Raw genomic sequence first — 15,458 nt, 5'->3', positions numbered from 1 at the left:
TAGCCAATTTCCAATTCAGGTTATGAGGGAGGGGTGATTTAGACGCTGATGTAAGAAGGTTGAAAGACTTCTTAGGCTTTGAAATCCCATGTTGACTCCTAGTAAATGGACCCGTGGGCAGACATGAGGGAGAGATTTGAGTGGGGCGAGAAAGAGAGTTGGATGGAAGAGTGGAATGAGTAGATGGGCTCGGTGCAGTCGACTGGGGAAAGTCGTGTTGCATGTTGGGCACAGAGGAACCACTCGCTAGGCTGGGCGAGGTAGGTGCGGGTGCGTTAGGAACAGGTGCAACTTGTGGGTTAGGAGAGGTAGTGTAATGATGGACCAGGTAGGGAGATGTCCCATCGTCTAGAAACCTATAAGTGTGAGTTTGAGGAGTATGGGAGTTTGCATAGGGAAATTGTGTCTCATCAAATATTACGTGACGACTAATTATGATTTTTCTAGATGATAAATCAAAGCATTTATACCCACGATGATTTGACGGATACCCCAAAAAAACACAAGGAGTTGACCGGGGTTGGAGTTTGTTTATGGTTGTAGAGGGAATAAGAGGATAACATAAACACCCAAACACCCAAAGATAAGAATAAGATGGATCTTTTTGATAAAGGATGCGAAGAAGAGATTGATAATTTAATAGCTTATGAGGAAGGATATTGAGAAGGTAAGTCGCCATTTGCAACGCATGATGCCAAAAGGAAGGAGAAAGGGAAGCATGGGCCAATAAGGTACAAACAATATTGTTGATCGTACGAATTTGTCTTTCAGCTGTCCCATTTTGAGGGGATGTATGAGGACATGAAAGACGAAACGAAAGACCATTTGCTTTACAAAAATCCCAAAAGGGGCAATTATTAAATTCCGTGCCATTATCACATTGTATATTCTTTATGTCCCACTCAAATTGGTTCAAATAAATGTCTTAAAACTCAAAAATGTGGAAAACGTTTGTTATTTGTGTGACAAAGGAAAAGTTCACAATTTTTTTGAATAATCATCCACAAACAAGACATAATATCGATGACCCAATGAACTCAAAACAGGGGACGTCCAAAGATCACTATAGATAATATCAAATGGCATAATAATGCGAGAATTTGAAGGATAAAAGGGCAACTTAACATGTTTTCCAAGAGGGAAAGAATGACAAATACGAGTGTCTTTAATTTGATTACATTCAATCAATTTATTCTTCCTAAGAGAGTTCAAAATAGGTGCTCCTGGGTGACCCAGATGATCATGCCAAAGGGATGGTCCCAAAGCGGCAAAAGTAGATGGAGAAGTGACTGGAGTAGTGATGGGATACAACTCGCCCCGACTTTCACACCTCATTACTGGTCTCCCCGTCCGAAAATCTTTCATAGAAAACCCACACGGATCAAATTCAACAGAGAGAGAGTTATCAGTTGTAAATTTTCTAACTGACACCAAATTTTTAACAAGGTGAGGGGCATGAAGGACATTGTTTAATTGTAAGAGAGGACACGACGAAGATTATTTAGTGTGACCATAACCATGAATTGGAATTAATTGACCATTTCCAACGATTATACCACATTTATTGCTCATATTAAAATAAGACGTGAAGTTACCTTGTGCGGATGTCATATGAGAAGTGGCACCGGTATCTATGTACCAATTTGCATCCGGAGGAGTGATTCCAAGAGTATGTATTGCAGCTTCAATGTCGGTTGGAGTTGGAGCTGTCGTGTAGGCCTGCTGCGGTCTAGGCCCAATTATACCAGGCTGCTGTCCATAATTAGGTCTTGTCCATGAGTTTGATGGATATAGATAAGGAGGTATAGCCCAGGGAGCCCACGGTGCCATCTAAGGTCACGACTGACCACCAGCCCATGGAGAATTGGTTGGCGGATGCTCACCTGCTGGCTGTTGTCTGCCACCGCGGCTGTTACCGCCCCCATCTGACCACCACCTTCGACCTTACCCCCACCGCCGCTACCACCCTTGTTGCCTCCATGACCACCATTGTTGTTGCAGTTATTGTTACGATATTGGTTCCTCTTCCCACCATTAGTATTGCGGTGTGAAGATGAATGATCAACAATATCATGCGAGCCAATTGACTCACGAGCAACCATAGCTGATGAGGAGCTATGTGCCGCCTTCTTAGCACGGCCAGCCTCTTCAAGAGTGAGCATTGAACATGCCTAATAAAATTGGGGTAAATAATCACGTTGGCGAATGAGAGTGGCCACACCTTTGTAGGGTTCGGTGAGGCCAAAGACCAGTTGAAGAACTAGTCTATTGTTGTCGACGGGAGAGCCGACATTCTTTAGTTGGTCCGACAAAGATTTGAGGTGCTGACAACAGGAAGAGACACTTGGAAAATCTTCCATGTTCACATGAGTGAAATCGTACTCAAGGGTGACAGCACGAGAGTGTTTGTTATCTTGGAATATGTCAGACAATCTATTCCAAGCCTCTATTGCCGCGGTGTCGGGCTCAAGAATTGTATGTAGAAGATCATGAGATATAGTGGCATAGATCCACTGTAGAACAGTAGCATCAAGAGTCGACCAAAGTTCTTTCTTTTCCTCTTTTTTTGGCATTTTCTCCTTGCCCTTTGCCAATGGAATAATATGGTCAAGAACTCGATGGGATCGTGCGTGAGTCTTAAATAGTTCTGCCCATGTGGAATATTGGACGTTCTCCATCTCAATAGTGATGAGAACATGGTTCTTGGTGTTGGATACAACAAGAGCAGGGTGAAAAGAAGATTTTGATTCCGACATGATGATAGAGAAGAGACGAAGAAGAAAAAGGGGGGGGGGGCACGATTTTGAAGAGGAAGCGGAAGGTTTTCCCCTAGAAATCTGATACCATGAAAGAGTTTAATCCCTTGTCTTATTTCATTGATATCAATGGTTTATATACAATCAGTACAAGCCTATAATTAAGGAAATTAACTAGCTATAAGAGGAACTAAATATACACATAACTAATGTAATATATATAAAGAATCAGAATATCTTTATCATATATCAGAATATCTAGAATATCTTTATCATATATTCTAACAATCCCGGCTTGCCAATGTACGTGTCGAAGTTGGCATCCATGCCAAAGAAATGCCCAGCAATGTCTAGGAACTTCTCCTCTTTTTCTTTTTCGGTAATTTTTATGTCAAATTTTGTTGTGAATTTTAGAATCTTCTGTAACCGTATCATCGTTTCATGATTACACAAGAGATTGTCCCGCAATGTCTGGAACTTCTCCTCTTTTCTTTTTCGGTAATTATGTCAAATTTTGATGTGAATTTCAGAATTTTCTGTAACCATATCATTGTTTCATGATTACACAAGAGATTGTAGGGCACCTTTTCGAATGATGTGTGAAGTGAGCATGTCATCAGTATGATTCGACTAAGACAAACCGAAGACCAGTTTCCTCCCAATATATTTCCAATAAGAGTATCATGTCAAATTTTGTTGTGAATTTCAGAATTTTCTGTAACCATATCATCGTTTCATTATTACACAAGAGATTGTAGAACACTTTTTCGAATGATGAGTGAAGTGAGCATGTCAGCAGTATGATTCGACTAAGACAAACCGAAGACTAGTTTGCTCCCAATATATTTCCAATAAGAGTATGGTACGGATATGACATGTAGAACATTGTTGGTCTTTGATATTTCCTCTTACAATCTTTATTAAATTCTAGAACCTTTAAGACCTAGTCCCTTGCAAGCCAATATATCAACCATAGACATGATTTGATCGTATATTTCTACATTGCCAATTCACTTATCATCTTCTTTTAGTTGGAGAACTAAAGCAAGTTGAACCTGTGGACTTAAATCGCACTCAATACTCCCCAAACAGTAGATTGTCACATGAACATGCATATAAGAGACTAATGCGTATTTGAATTGTTGTTTTATGATCTTATTATTTTTGAGATCATCTAGCATTCCATCATAGAATTTAGACTTCTTCACATGCTGCATTAGCTCTCTAATACTTCCAACCAGTTTTACTTTATTTACACTTGTTGACTCTATGTCACGATCCGAGTCTACAACTTGGACATGACTGTCACTCGAGAATCATTGTTGGTGTTATGCCATAATTTTACTATCTTTAGAAAAATCACTTTTTGAAATGTTCTAAGTATAAAAAAATTTGAGAAAAATACTTAGAAAAGAGTCGCCACTTAATTTTTTTAAAGAAATTAAGAAAACTTATTATTTAAAAAGACTCACAGATTAAGTCATTAAAAATTTATAGAAAATGGGTAAGAGATTCTCAAAGGTTTTTAAAGCATTTGAAGTGCCCGCTAACACGCGGCTATCCTACAACTTGGTTAGAATATATTTTGACTATTTTTTTGAAAAATAATTTATAATATTAACTTGAAAAAATAGTTGAACAAAGAATAATTTTTTATTTTTAAGAAAAGGGGATCATAATTGAAACATTTGAATTAAAGACACGTGATTAGAATTTTAACAGAAACTAGATTAATTTGAATTTATTTGAATCATTTTAGAAATAATAATTTGAACCAAATTCGTTAATTAAAGTATGAAAATTAATTGAAGATTAAGTAAAAGTTTTCTATAAAAGTACAAGAGTTGATAAAAAATAAAATTTTATTAAAATAAACTAAGATAAAGAATATGATTCATTTTTGGAGAATTTAATTAAATTAAACAAAATCAAATAAAAGGGTTAGAATGCCCTAGAATTAATACAAATTATAATAAGAATAAAATAAGAAAGTTAGAATGTGAGCCTTTTTGCCCAAATTCCCAAAAGAGGCCCATTTTCGCCTGGACTTCTTGTGCAAAAGCTGGGCTTTGGCCCATTTCCGCCACCTAAAAATCTGCATATACAATGAGGGTATACTCATGTATATAAGCTACATTTTAGCCCATTTTCTGTATATCAGTCAGACTATACACGGACTGCATGCAGCCTTTTTCAGCTTTCAAGCACCTGTTTTAATTTTTTGGACCTGTATATGTTGCACTCAACCTATATATCAGTGTATACTGAATGTATACAGGCAGTATATCAGCCTGTTTTCAGATTTTCGAGACATGTATTTTGCTTCCCTTGCAATACATATCAACTTTCATCTTAGAACAGTGACCAGGAGCTGACTCGAGATGGATTCGACTCAGAAAATGCAAGGATTAGAGTCAAATAGAAACTGCCAATGTCACATGTAAACAAAGAGTAATAAGATTAGCATTCACACTAAAACTATTTCCAAGAAAAACTACTTCACTTTGAAAAAACATCATTAATATAAAACACAACAAGACATTACTAAAGCAATTTTCAACATACACAAAAGAGGAATAGAACATATATTCTCATATGCAAGTAGAGGCCAACCAATGAAAGCCTATGAGCACTAACTCGGGTATCATTCTTTCAACATAAATTAGAGGCAATGGAGAAAAATAACAAGAAGTGTTGAGAACTTTTCTCCAAGTTTGATTGGTTTTAAAGAAAGTGTTCAAACAAGATTTTACATCTACAATATAAGGAGAACAAACTAGTTATAAACTAGTGTTAAATAGTCAAAATATCAAACCAAAATAACCTTGTCCCCTCTAGTTTTAAGGATGATTAGCCTAACTTCAAATAAATGCAAAGTAAGCTAAACCATGGCAATTTAATCCAAAACAAATGAACTTCTGTTAAAGTGAGGACAAAGCAAATGAATTTGAATGAAAATATGTTGGAATATTATTAATGGCACATGCTCAATTAAAACTAGACTTAAAAAAATGAGACTTCACAGAGAATATAAATTTGTGATTTTGAACAAAAGAGAAGCTATCCTTCTAAAGTATTCTAGCTATAGCAAAACTGAGACCATTCTAGAGTGAGAAAACAAGATACAAAATTAGGGGAATACATCATTGTAAGATCCAAATGCCTTCAATTGGAACAGTGACCTCAAGAAAACATTGAACATTAAGTTCAAATAGGCAAAAATGACATACATCATCCATTAAAGATGATACTACAAGTTGTAACACCATTTTGTGCTTGCACAAATCTCATGTCGTTTTTGAATGCTTTCAATTTGTCTGCCATTATAGTTTCGTCCTTAACGCAGATTCACCGCCAAAATAGTGTTCAATGCCAGGCAACCTCTAAAGAAGAAACAAAATTATAAAAATAAATTGTTAGTGCATGAGAATATATGATTTTGTTAGTGCAAGAATAATAAAAGAATAGATAAAATAGATTATGCATCTGATTTTGTAAAATAAGAATTTTAGGCAGGAGGCAATGATTTAAGTTTAAGACGAGTGGACGAGGGTGAGGTATTAGCTAGTATGCTCTAACGCTGAAAGTGGAAGGAAAGAAAAATTGATTTGGAGAAAGGTTGACTCATGTCGAGCATCAAATTCTGACTTCGATTTGATCCATATCCTTTGCAAATTTTGGTGTGCTACCAAAAATTATCTCGATTGCATGCCACAATTATGCCCCAACTTCATTCTCCTTCTCAGAGGAATACTAAAGTTTTATAATAAACCGATCGGGCCTTATATAGACTGCCTACGTATCCACCAAGGAAATCAGGTCGAACGTAGTTTCAATTACAAGAAAGAGATATATTGAAATTTCTTAAAAAATATGACCAAGTCCCTATATGGGCTGCGTACGTATCCACCAAGGAAATCAGGTCAAGCGTAGTTCACCTTCCATAAAAAGGAATTTAAAACATACAAATAAATAGTCACCTAAGCTCACAAAAATATAATTTTTTTTCAAAAGATGATACACAAAAACTAATTGCCCTGCTTTATGCCTCTTAAAATTCATTTTTGAGAAAATTCCCGTACACCTAATGGTTGCTCAGAATGAAACCATTATGGGTATTCTTATCGGCTACATCATAGGTGCATGCAGTAGATGCCAAAAAGGGTAAATTTGGTGCAATAATCCTCGGTACAACAGTTGCTTGGCTGTGAGGAGGAACAAGATTGACACCTTGCGGATAAATTGTTTGATTGTGACTTGACGTCGGCATGACGAACAAAAGTTGATGCCAAACAAACTTAGGGCGAATTACATGCCTTTAAATGATCATGTCACTATCCAATAACTTTTAGATCTTTTCTTTCAAACACTGGTACTCGTCGGTAGTGTGACCTAACACGTCTGAATTGAAAATACATTGTTTGGCTGGGTTAAAAGGATTCGAAGGAATTTCACGAGGCTTTGGTTGTAAAATTTCTAATGATCTCAACTTTTTGAATATGAATGAAATTGGTTCACTCAAAGGGGTTAAAGTTTGAGATTTTCTCGCTTCAGGCACAAGTGGAGGAACATTTGGTGCTTTAGTAACAATTGTCTTTCCTTTGTCCCTAAATTGTGCTCATTCAAACAATAATGCCCCAAAGTTGATTTTGCTACTTTCTTTTGAGATTCATGCCCTTTAATTTCCTCGGGAGACTCTATAGATTTCCTTTTCAACAAACCACACCCTTTAGATGCCCTATTAGGAGGCCCATACCGCTTAATAAAATCTTTGGTCATATCGACTCAAGAGAATTATTTCCCCGCGTCTTGGTTTGCATACCACATCAAGGCTGGCCCTGTAAGCCTCCTAACAAAAAGTCTTATATTAAATTCATTGTCTTGCCCTATACTTGCTAACCAATCGAGTTATGCCTTCAAGTGGTTCTGGGGAAGACATGTCCCATCATACATTGGAATATCAACAAGATTATAAGGTGTCTCGTTCTCATTTTCCATCTCAACCAAATTTATCCCAAGTTGTGCAACAAGCTCATTTGTGAAGGAAATTCAGTTAGTGTCGGTATTAAAATGTCTTCGACCATTTTCTCCATTTTTTCTAGTTTCACTCAAATTCTCAAACGTCTCATTCTGTGAAAGTTGATCCATGTCTGAAAAATGCTGAGTATCACAATAAAAGTTGGAATATGCAGTTGCACGAATATGAGAGTATCCCTCTAAATCTTCATCGGAGTAGTCTGTAGGATCGTAATCCACCGAATCTTCATTGGGGTAATTCTTATGATCGGCTATCATTTCCTTGATGCCATCAATTTCTTGTTCCATTTTTGCCACTTTTTCGTCAAGCTTAGCAATTTTATCTCGGTATGACTCAACTTCTTCACGGTTAAACTCATCTTCAATTAAGTCAATCACAATTCTGTTAGCCATATCATCCTTCAATTCGTTTATCCCCTTGATGCTCAAATTAGTAAACTCTTTTGAAGAAAAATGAAATATTTGGTAAGCCCGGAGTAAGTATGTGAAAGGTTACTAGGGTCTGATTGGGCGCACTGTTGGCGCGTTGCACCAGACCTCTATATACTGTGGTCTGATTGGCGCACCGCTGACTCATTGCATCAAGCCTCCATTTATTGGGGGTCTGATTGGGCGTATTGCTAGCGCGCCACCCAAAGCAATTTCAAGATGTTTCGACGAATTTTTCTTATCGATTTTTTATCCTAATTCACCTAGAATCGATTGATTTCTTCCAAACTTTCTTAGATTCGTAAACCCAACATAAGTAAACGAAAATCTACTCAAATTTCCTCAAGAAGAACCCTCAAACTCGAAACCCTCACCTCAAGAACTCATTAAACTCGATTAATAAGAATGAAGAACAAAACTTCAAGAAACCTCAATCAAGAACTCAATATACGAAGTCTCATGGATAAATTCAAAATTTGAAACCCATGATTGAATAACATAACAACAACAAACCCATAATATTGTAGCCCATACCACTAGAGCAGTCTGGTTAAGGCAAAAACAGTCAAGAGAAGGATAAAATACAAGTTTTACAACCTACATTCACAACAAACCCCTAATGCATTTGCAATCATACGAGCTCTTCTAAACTCAAATCCTCCAACTGCAGTACAAATAACAATGCACTAACAAAAAATTGATACTCTAAAAGTGCCAAATCATAGATCGAATAAAATACAGAAAACATAAATTTATTTTTCCAGAATTTACTTCTTCCGTGTAACTACATTACAGAGTCTAAAATAGTTGCAAATAAAATAGCAATAACAAAGCAGCTTTTGAACACATACAAATGAAAGAGACGGTAGGTCGTTCAGTGAATTCAAACAATCAACAAATATTCATGCAACAAATATTACAATTTATAGATATTTACAGAAACAAAGTATTTGTTAACTAATGGAAACATATATTATACAAGGACCGAAATTCTATATGAGTTTAAACAATAATTATAAGTTACTGAAACTCACAAAACACATACTATTTCTACATTTTGGTTTTACAAATAGTGAATCAAACGAGAAAATACTGACAACGCACAAGTTATTGCCCTCGCAGTGCATCACCATTGCATGAGAAAATGATTTTGTAAAGTAAAAGAGAAGATACTTACAACAATATCCATGGAGAAAACACAATATGAAATTCTTAAACTTAGAAATGGAGAAACAAAACTCAATATCAAATTGGAGAGAACCACCATGTTGTGAACCAAACTGGCTCTTTAAAGGCCTATGAGCTAAACAAAGTTAGTGAGATGGATTCAGTTATAACTATTGGGTCGAGTAAAATATTAGAGAATTTCATTTGAGATCCCGGCTCAATTACCATTTGTTAAAAAAGACTAGGAGTTAGAAAGAACGGTTATTCAAATTATGTGAACCTTTGGTGTCAGTTATCTCTCATCCCCTTTCTCTGTTCTTGTATCTCATCCTCTTCTAGTTACCTTCTTCTATGTTATTAGTCTCTCCTTAATTAATGTATTTTAACTTTGTAGTGCATATTCTAGTAGTAACTTGTATTTGACAATAATTATATATAATAGTGCTTGTGTTGTAATCGAGTTTGTTTCACACCCGCTGCAAGTGAAGTTTGTTAAGCAAGTGACAGAGAGTGAGTAGCGCGTTGCCTTTGCCTATAGGGGTAGGCTTCTATAGGGTACGCTGCCAGATGACACTTAAATATTTCCTGCATCACAAAAATAATTAATGCAATGTTTTGCAATATATATTCACTAAAATTAAGTATACTTTCTATTGGTATAAAAAATTGAATTTTATGTAGTTTTTACATCCTTTACTTAATAAATAAATTTAAAATGCTTACATATATGACCCAACACATTTATTTAATAAATCCGGCTAGTTTAAACTGATAGGAATCATCACGTTGGTGTTGTGACCATTTGTGTGATTGTTGATAAGAGTAGTAACATCAATTTATTTGGACACCAATTTTCGACTACACAAACTTTATAAAAAAAACATGAAATTGCTACGATAATTTCTAACTGCTAATCCATTACTAAAAAGCTAGCTAACTTATTCTTTTTGTAATCCATCGCTAAATGGAATTAACATAAAAAAATTATTGTTAGCTACGAAATTTTGTTTATCGCTAATTTTTTTAATTATTTTCTAGCGGGGATGTGTACACTACAATGATGTTCATCAATCAATTTTTTTTATCGTTTTACCCCTCCTGATATCGACTCCGAGTCATTTCTGATTGGATCTTCAAATTAGTTTTGAGTTTTGAGTGTGAATAGTGGAAATTTAAAGTTTTGAAAGGCTAAAGTTGTTAAAAGTGGTTTTTGGTGTCTTTTGGAGTTTCGAGTCTCGAATTGGAATTCCAACGATTCCATCAGTTTCGTAATGTGGAAATTGGTTCAAGAGAGTTGTTGATTTTCAGATTCAGAATCTTTTTGTGGATTAATTTGAGGTCCTAAATTGGAAATTGTTAAGTTGACTTTCGTCAACATTCAGGATTCGGATGCTCGGATCGGATTTCCTAAAGTTTCGTTGGATTCAAGGGATGATTTTAGGCCTAGAGGAGGTCTTGGTTGAATTTTCAGAGATCCTGGCTTGATTTAGCCTTTTTAGGCGTTATGTTTGCTTCTTGTGATTTTCATGGATTTTGGGTTAAGGAGACCTCAAATTTGTGTTTCAATGGTTCCATTGAATTCGGAATGTCGAATTTAGTCGAGTAGCTAGCATATTTGATTTGTTGTAAGGGGTTCCGAACGAATCCTGAAGATCCTTTCGGTGAATTTCGTGCCTTATGTGAATATTCTGTTGCTAGTGTCTGTTAAGCTCCACGTTCCCAGAGGGTTGAGGATTAACATGAAATTTTTATAATTTAGCGTGAAATTTTGTTTATCGCTAATTTTTTTTTATTTTCTAGCCGGGATATGTACACTACTACAATGATGTTCATCAATCAATTTGTTATGTATTATGTATGTTACGTTGAATGTGATCTTTAGAGTTGCTATTTGCTAGAAGCCTAGAACTAGTTACCAAAATCATAATCAATATCACCTTAATTATGTATTTTCTTTGTACGTATATTTTGTTTTCGAATTCAATCCTTTTCCCATTTGTTTATTGCGTTTAACAGATTTAACTTTATTGATAGCATTGATTGGAGTTATTTACTTTTATAAAATACTAGAAAATTTGTCCGCGTTTTGCGCGGTATAATAATAATTTAAAATAAGCTTTTTATAAATTATCTATTCATGAAATATAACTTGCAATACCTCAAGTTCATATGTTTTTTATTCCAAAACCCTTAGATTCATAAGTTATAATAGTTAATCAATAATAAGAACGAAATTAATATTTTAATATATTATGTTAGCAAAATAGAAAATTAATAATGAATCAGAAATAATTTAACAATCTAAAAGTGATTACTTTTAAATCGATAATTCAATATGAATAAAGCTTGAATTTTGTAGGTCATCAATTTTTATTGAAAAATAAAAATAAAACTAAAAGTATAATAATGCTATGAATGACCCAGTATTGACTAAAAACAACATTGATATTAATTTGCTCAGATCAAATAATAAGAAATAATCTATGATTGACTTGGTATCAATGTTGTTCTTAGTCGATACTGGGCCATTCATAGCATTATTTTACTTTTAGTTTTATTTATTTTTATACTTCAATAGACATCGAAGAACAAAATTGATATACTTTAGTAGAAGAAATAATCTAAGAATTCAAAATAAAATGACAAATCAAATTCTATTTATATATTAAAAAATACATTTTAATACAGTTATGACAATTATTTTTTGAAATAAATAAAGAAATAAAAAAGTAAAGAGAAAAAAGAAAGGAAAAGAAATGATTTAAGGAAATGATACACATAACATTATTGATGAATTTAAGGAAAGAAATTTAAAAAATTAATAGCATCAATGATGAAATGATTTAAATATGGGTGTATTTGATAATTCAATAAGGTTTTGAGGTAGAATTTTCAGTCTTTTCGAAATTTGGAAAAGTATAAGAAAAATAGAAAAATAAGTAAATAAACTTACACATAATTTTTAACAATTATTTAAGGAAAATATAAGAGAAAATGTCAAATTTTTTTTGATTAAAATAAACAAATATCTGAAATAAGAAGGTTGTCACCTTTTTTAAATTTTAATTTTATTACTACGCGTGTATATGAATCTGTAGCCGAAGAAGTGATCTAAATTAATAAATTTAAATTTCATAAAAAGTATATATGTGATTCTTACCATGTTATAATAACTAATTTCTTATAAAAAATAAATTTAAAAAGGTAAAAAAAAAATTATAAAAAAAAGTGCATTAGGGAAATGAGATAAATGAAATTAATAATCCAAATGAAGTAAGAAAAAATAATATGATTGATGATGGATGGAATTAAATGTAGTCACTTTGATATTCACTAAAATTTGAAGGTAAAATTTTCAGTTTTTTTAAAAATAAAAAATAAAAAAAATGAAAAAAACAATAAAAAAGTAAATAAATTTTAGGCCTTAATATATATATATATATATATATATAGACCTTAATAAAAAATATTAAAGAAAATAAAACAAACTTCAATTAAAGGTATATAAAAGAAAAAAAACTATAATTAAAGATAGATAAGAAAAAAATGTTTTAAGAGAAAAAAGCAAAAAAAAAAAAAGGAAATTAGAAATAAATGACAAATTAAAGTCTATTTATGTATAAAAAATGCAATTCTTATAAAGTTATAACAATTAATTTTTAAAATAAATTAATAAAAAGAACAAAGAACAAAGAAAGGAAGAAATCAATTTAAGGAAATGATATAAATTACATTAATGATGAGATTAAGGAATTTTTTTTTAAAAAATTAATAGCATCTATGATGAAAGGATTTAAATATGGTCATATATGATATTCTGCAAAATTTCAAGGTCAAATTTTCATTATTTTAAAAAAAAGGAAAAATGCACAAAATAAGAATTAGAAAAATAAATAAATAAACTTCTTAGACACAATTTTTAGCAATTATTTTGAGAAAATATAAGAGAAAATGTCATAAAAATATAATAAAATAAATAAATATCTGAAGTAAGAAGGCTGCCATTCTTTTCTAACTTTAACTTTATTATTACGCATAGATATGGATTTTTTAGCAGAAGAAATGATCTAAGTTTAAATAAAATAAATTAAATTTTGTAAAATATATATGCAATTCTTATCAATTTATAATAACTATTTTCTTGTAACAACTAAATAAAAAAAAAAGAAAAAGAAAAGAAGCAATTTTTAAAAATAATATAATGAGAATAAAAAGATCAAATTAAGGCAAGGGAGTAAAGAAAAAAGTATGATTGATGATGAATGAAATTAATTATGGTTAGCTTTGATATTCAATAAAATTTGAAAGTGAAATTTCAGTCGTTAAAATTAGAAAAAAATATTTAATTTAAAAACAAAAACAAAAAACTACAAAAATATAGACAAACTTCAGTTAAAAATATATAAAAGATAATAAAACAAATAGATAAGGAAAAATAAATTAGAAAAACGTTTTAAGGAAAAAAAACAAAAAAAATGAAATTAAAATATTGATAGATTTCTCCTTATTCTTCTCCTAATTTAATATAAATTCCATAAATAAATTGAATCTCTCTCTCTAAATCATTTTCTTGCTCTTGGACCACTACTTATTATTCTTTCTAGAAGTTTCTCTATCAAAATGATTTTTCTCTCAACATACATGCTTTTTCTTCTTACATCAGTATTTTCAAAAGTATCATGAGAAATCATCTCTTTCTCTTTTCATGAAGATATAACATTTCATCATCATCAGAAGAAGAGACAAAGTAAAAGAGTTGCGATATTTTTGTTCTTTCTAAGATCTCTTCTCCTCATCTCTAAATTAGCTTTTAGTGTGTTGTGTCAATTTGGTTGTTCTTTTGCTGTTGCTTGTTATCTTTCTTTCTTTATGATTGTTGTTGCTGTTTTGGGTCATTGTTGAATTTTCCTCTCACTGATAGATATATGTATGTTCAATGAAACTTGTTTGATGTTCCTACAAAATTTAAAAAGTAAATAAGAGAAGGAAATAAGTAAAACAAAAAGTCTGACCACAAAAATAATATATTGAAAAAAACTAATCAAACCATGAATTTTTCTACTACTTGTGACAAGAATAAACACAAAAATAAAAATTGGTGGATACCTTTTACCATATTGTATGCAATATATTGTGATTAGCTACTCTAATTTATAGATTAGTAGTACTTTTCAAATGAAATTTGAAAAAACTTTTCAAATTCCTTAATTAAGTGATAAGGAATAAACTTTCAAATTAAATTTGAAAAGACTTTTCAGATTATGTAATTAAGTGATAAGGAATAAATCCTCTTAAATTTTATAATTAAGGAAAATGTGATTCACGGTAAAGATTGATAACTGAAGTTTTTATGCTCATGTTTTAATGAGGAAAAAATTAAATACTAAACTTTAATATTATGTTAAAACTTTAAATAAATATTGTGTTTTTTAAAATGAAAAAAAATCTTCAAAAAAAGAAGAAGATAAATATGATTTAGGCATGCCACATCAGCTATTCTATATTCAGCTTTATATATATACTAGTAAAGAAAGCTCGGGCACTGTCTGGGCCCAACATTAATAAAGTTATATTGTTACTCTCCCCGTCCCATATTAGATGAGAATCTTACTAAAAATATTTTTTTCATATTATTTGAGCACTTATTAAATTAGGATAGAATTAATTATTCTTTTTCATTTTACCCCTACAATTAATATGACCATTCCTATATTGTATGTGTATTTTTTGTAACTCATTTCAATGTGCATTGATATAAACAAAGGGAAAAATGGTGAAGTCTTCCAATGTATTAATGATTTCTTAATCACCGTGTAAAGTTGGAAGTGCCCATCTAATATGAGACGAAGGGATTATAGTTTATGTATTGTTATAAAATTAGTAAAGATTGTTATAATATATTTTGCTCATAAGTGAGCTAATATAGAAACTTATTTGTCATTTGTCTTTTTAATTTCAATTTTAAATTGCAAATAAATGTAGCGATAAGATTGAGAGTAGAAATGAAGCATATCTTTCTAAATTTAAGTAAAAATAAACAGAGTAGAAGTAACATTAGGGTTATCGATA

The sequence above is a fragment of the Solanum stenotomum genome, chromosome 8, assembly GCF_019186545.1.
Source record: "Solanum stenotomum isolate F172 chromosome 8, ASM1918654v1, whole genome shotgun sequence".
In the NCBI taxonomy this organism is placed as follows: domain Eukaryota; kingdom Viridiplantae; phylum Streptophyta; class Magnoliopsida; order Solanales; family Solanaceae; genus Solanum; species Solanum stenotomum.
This window is presented reverse-complemented; position numbering follows the sequence as displayed.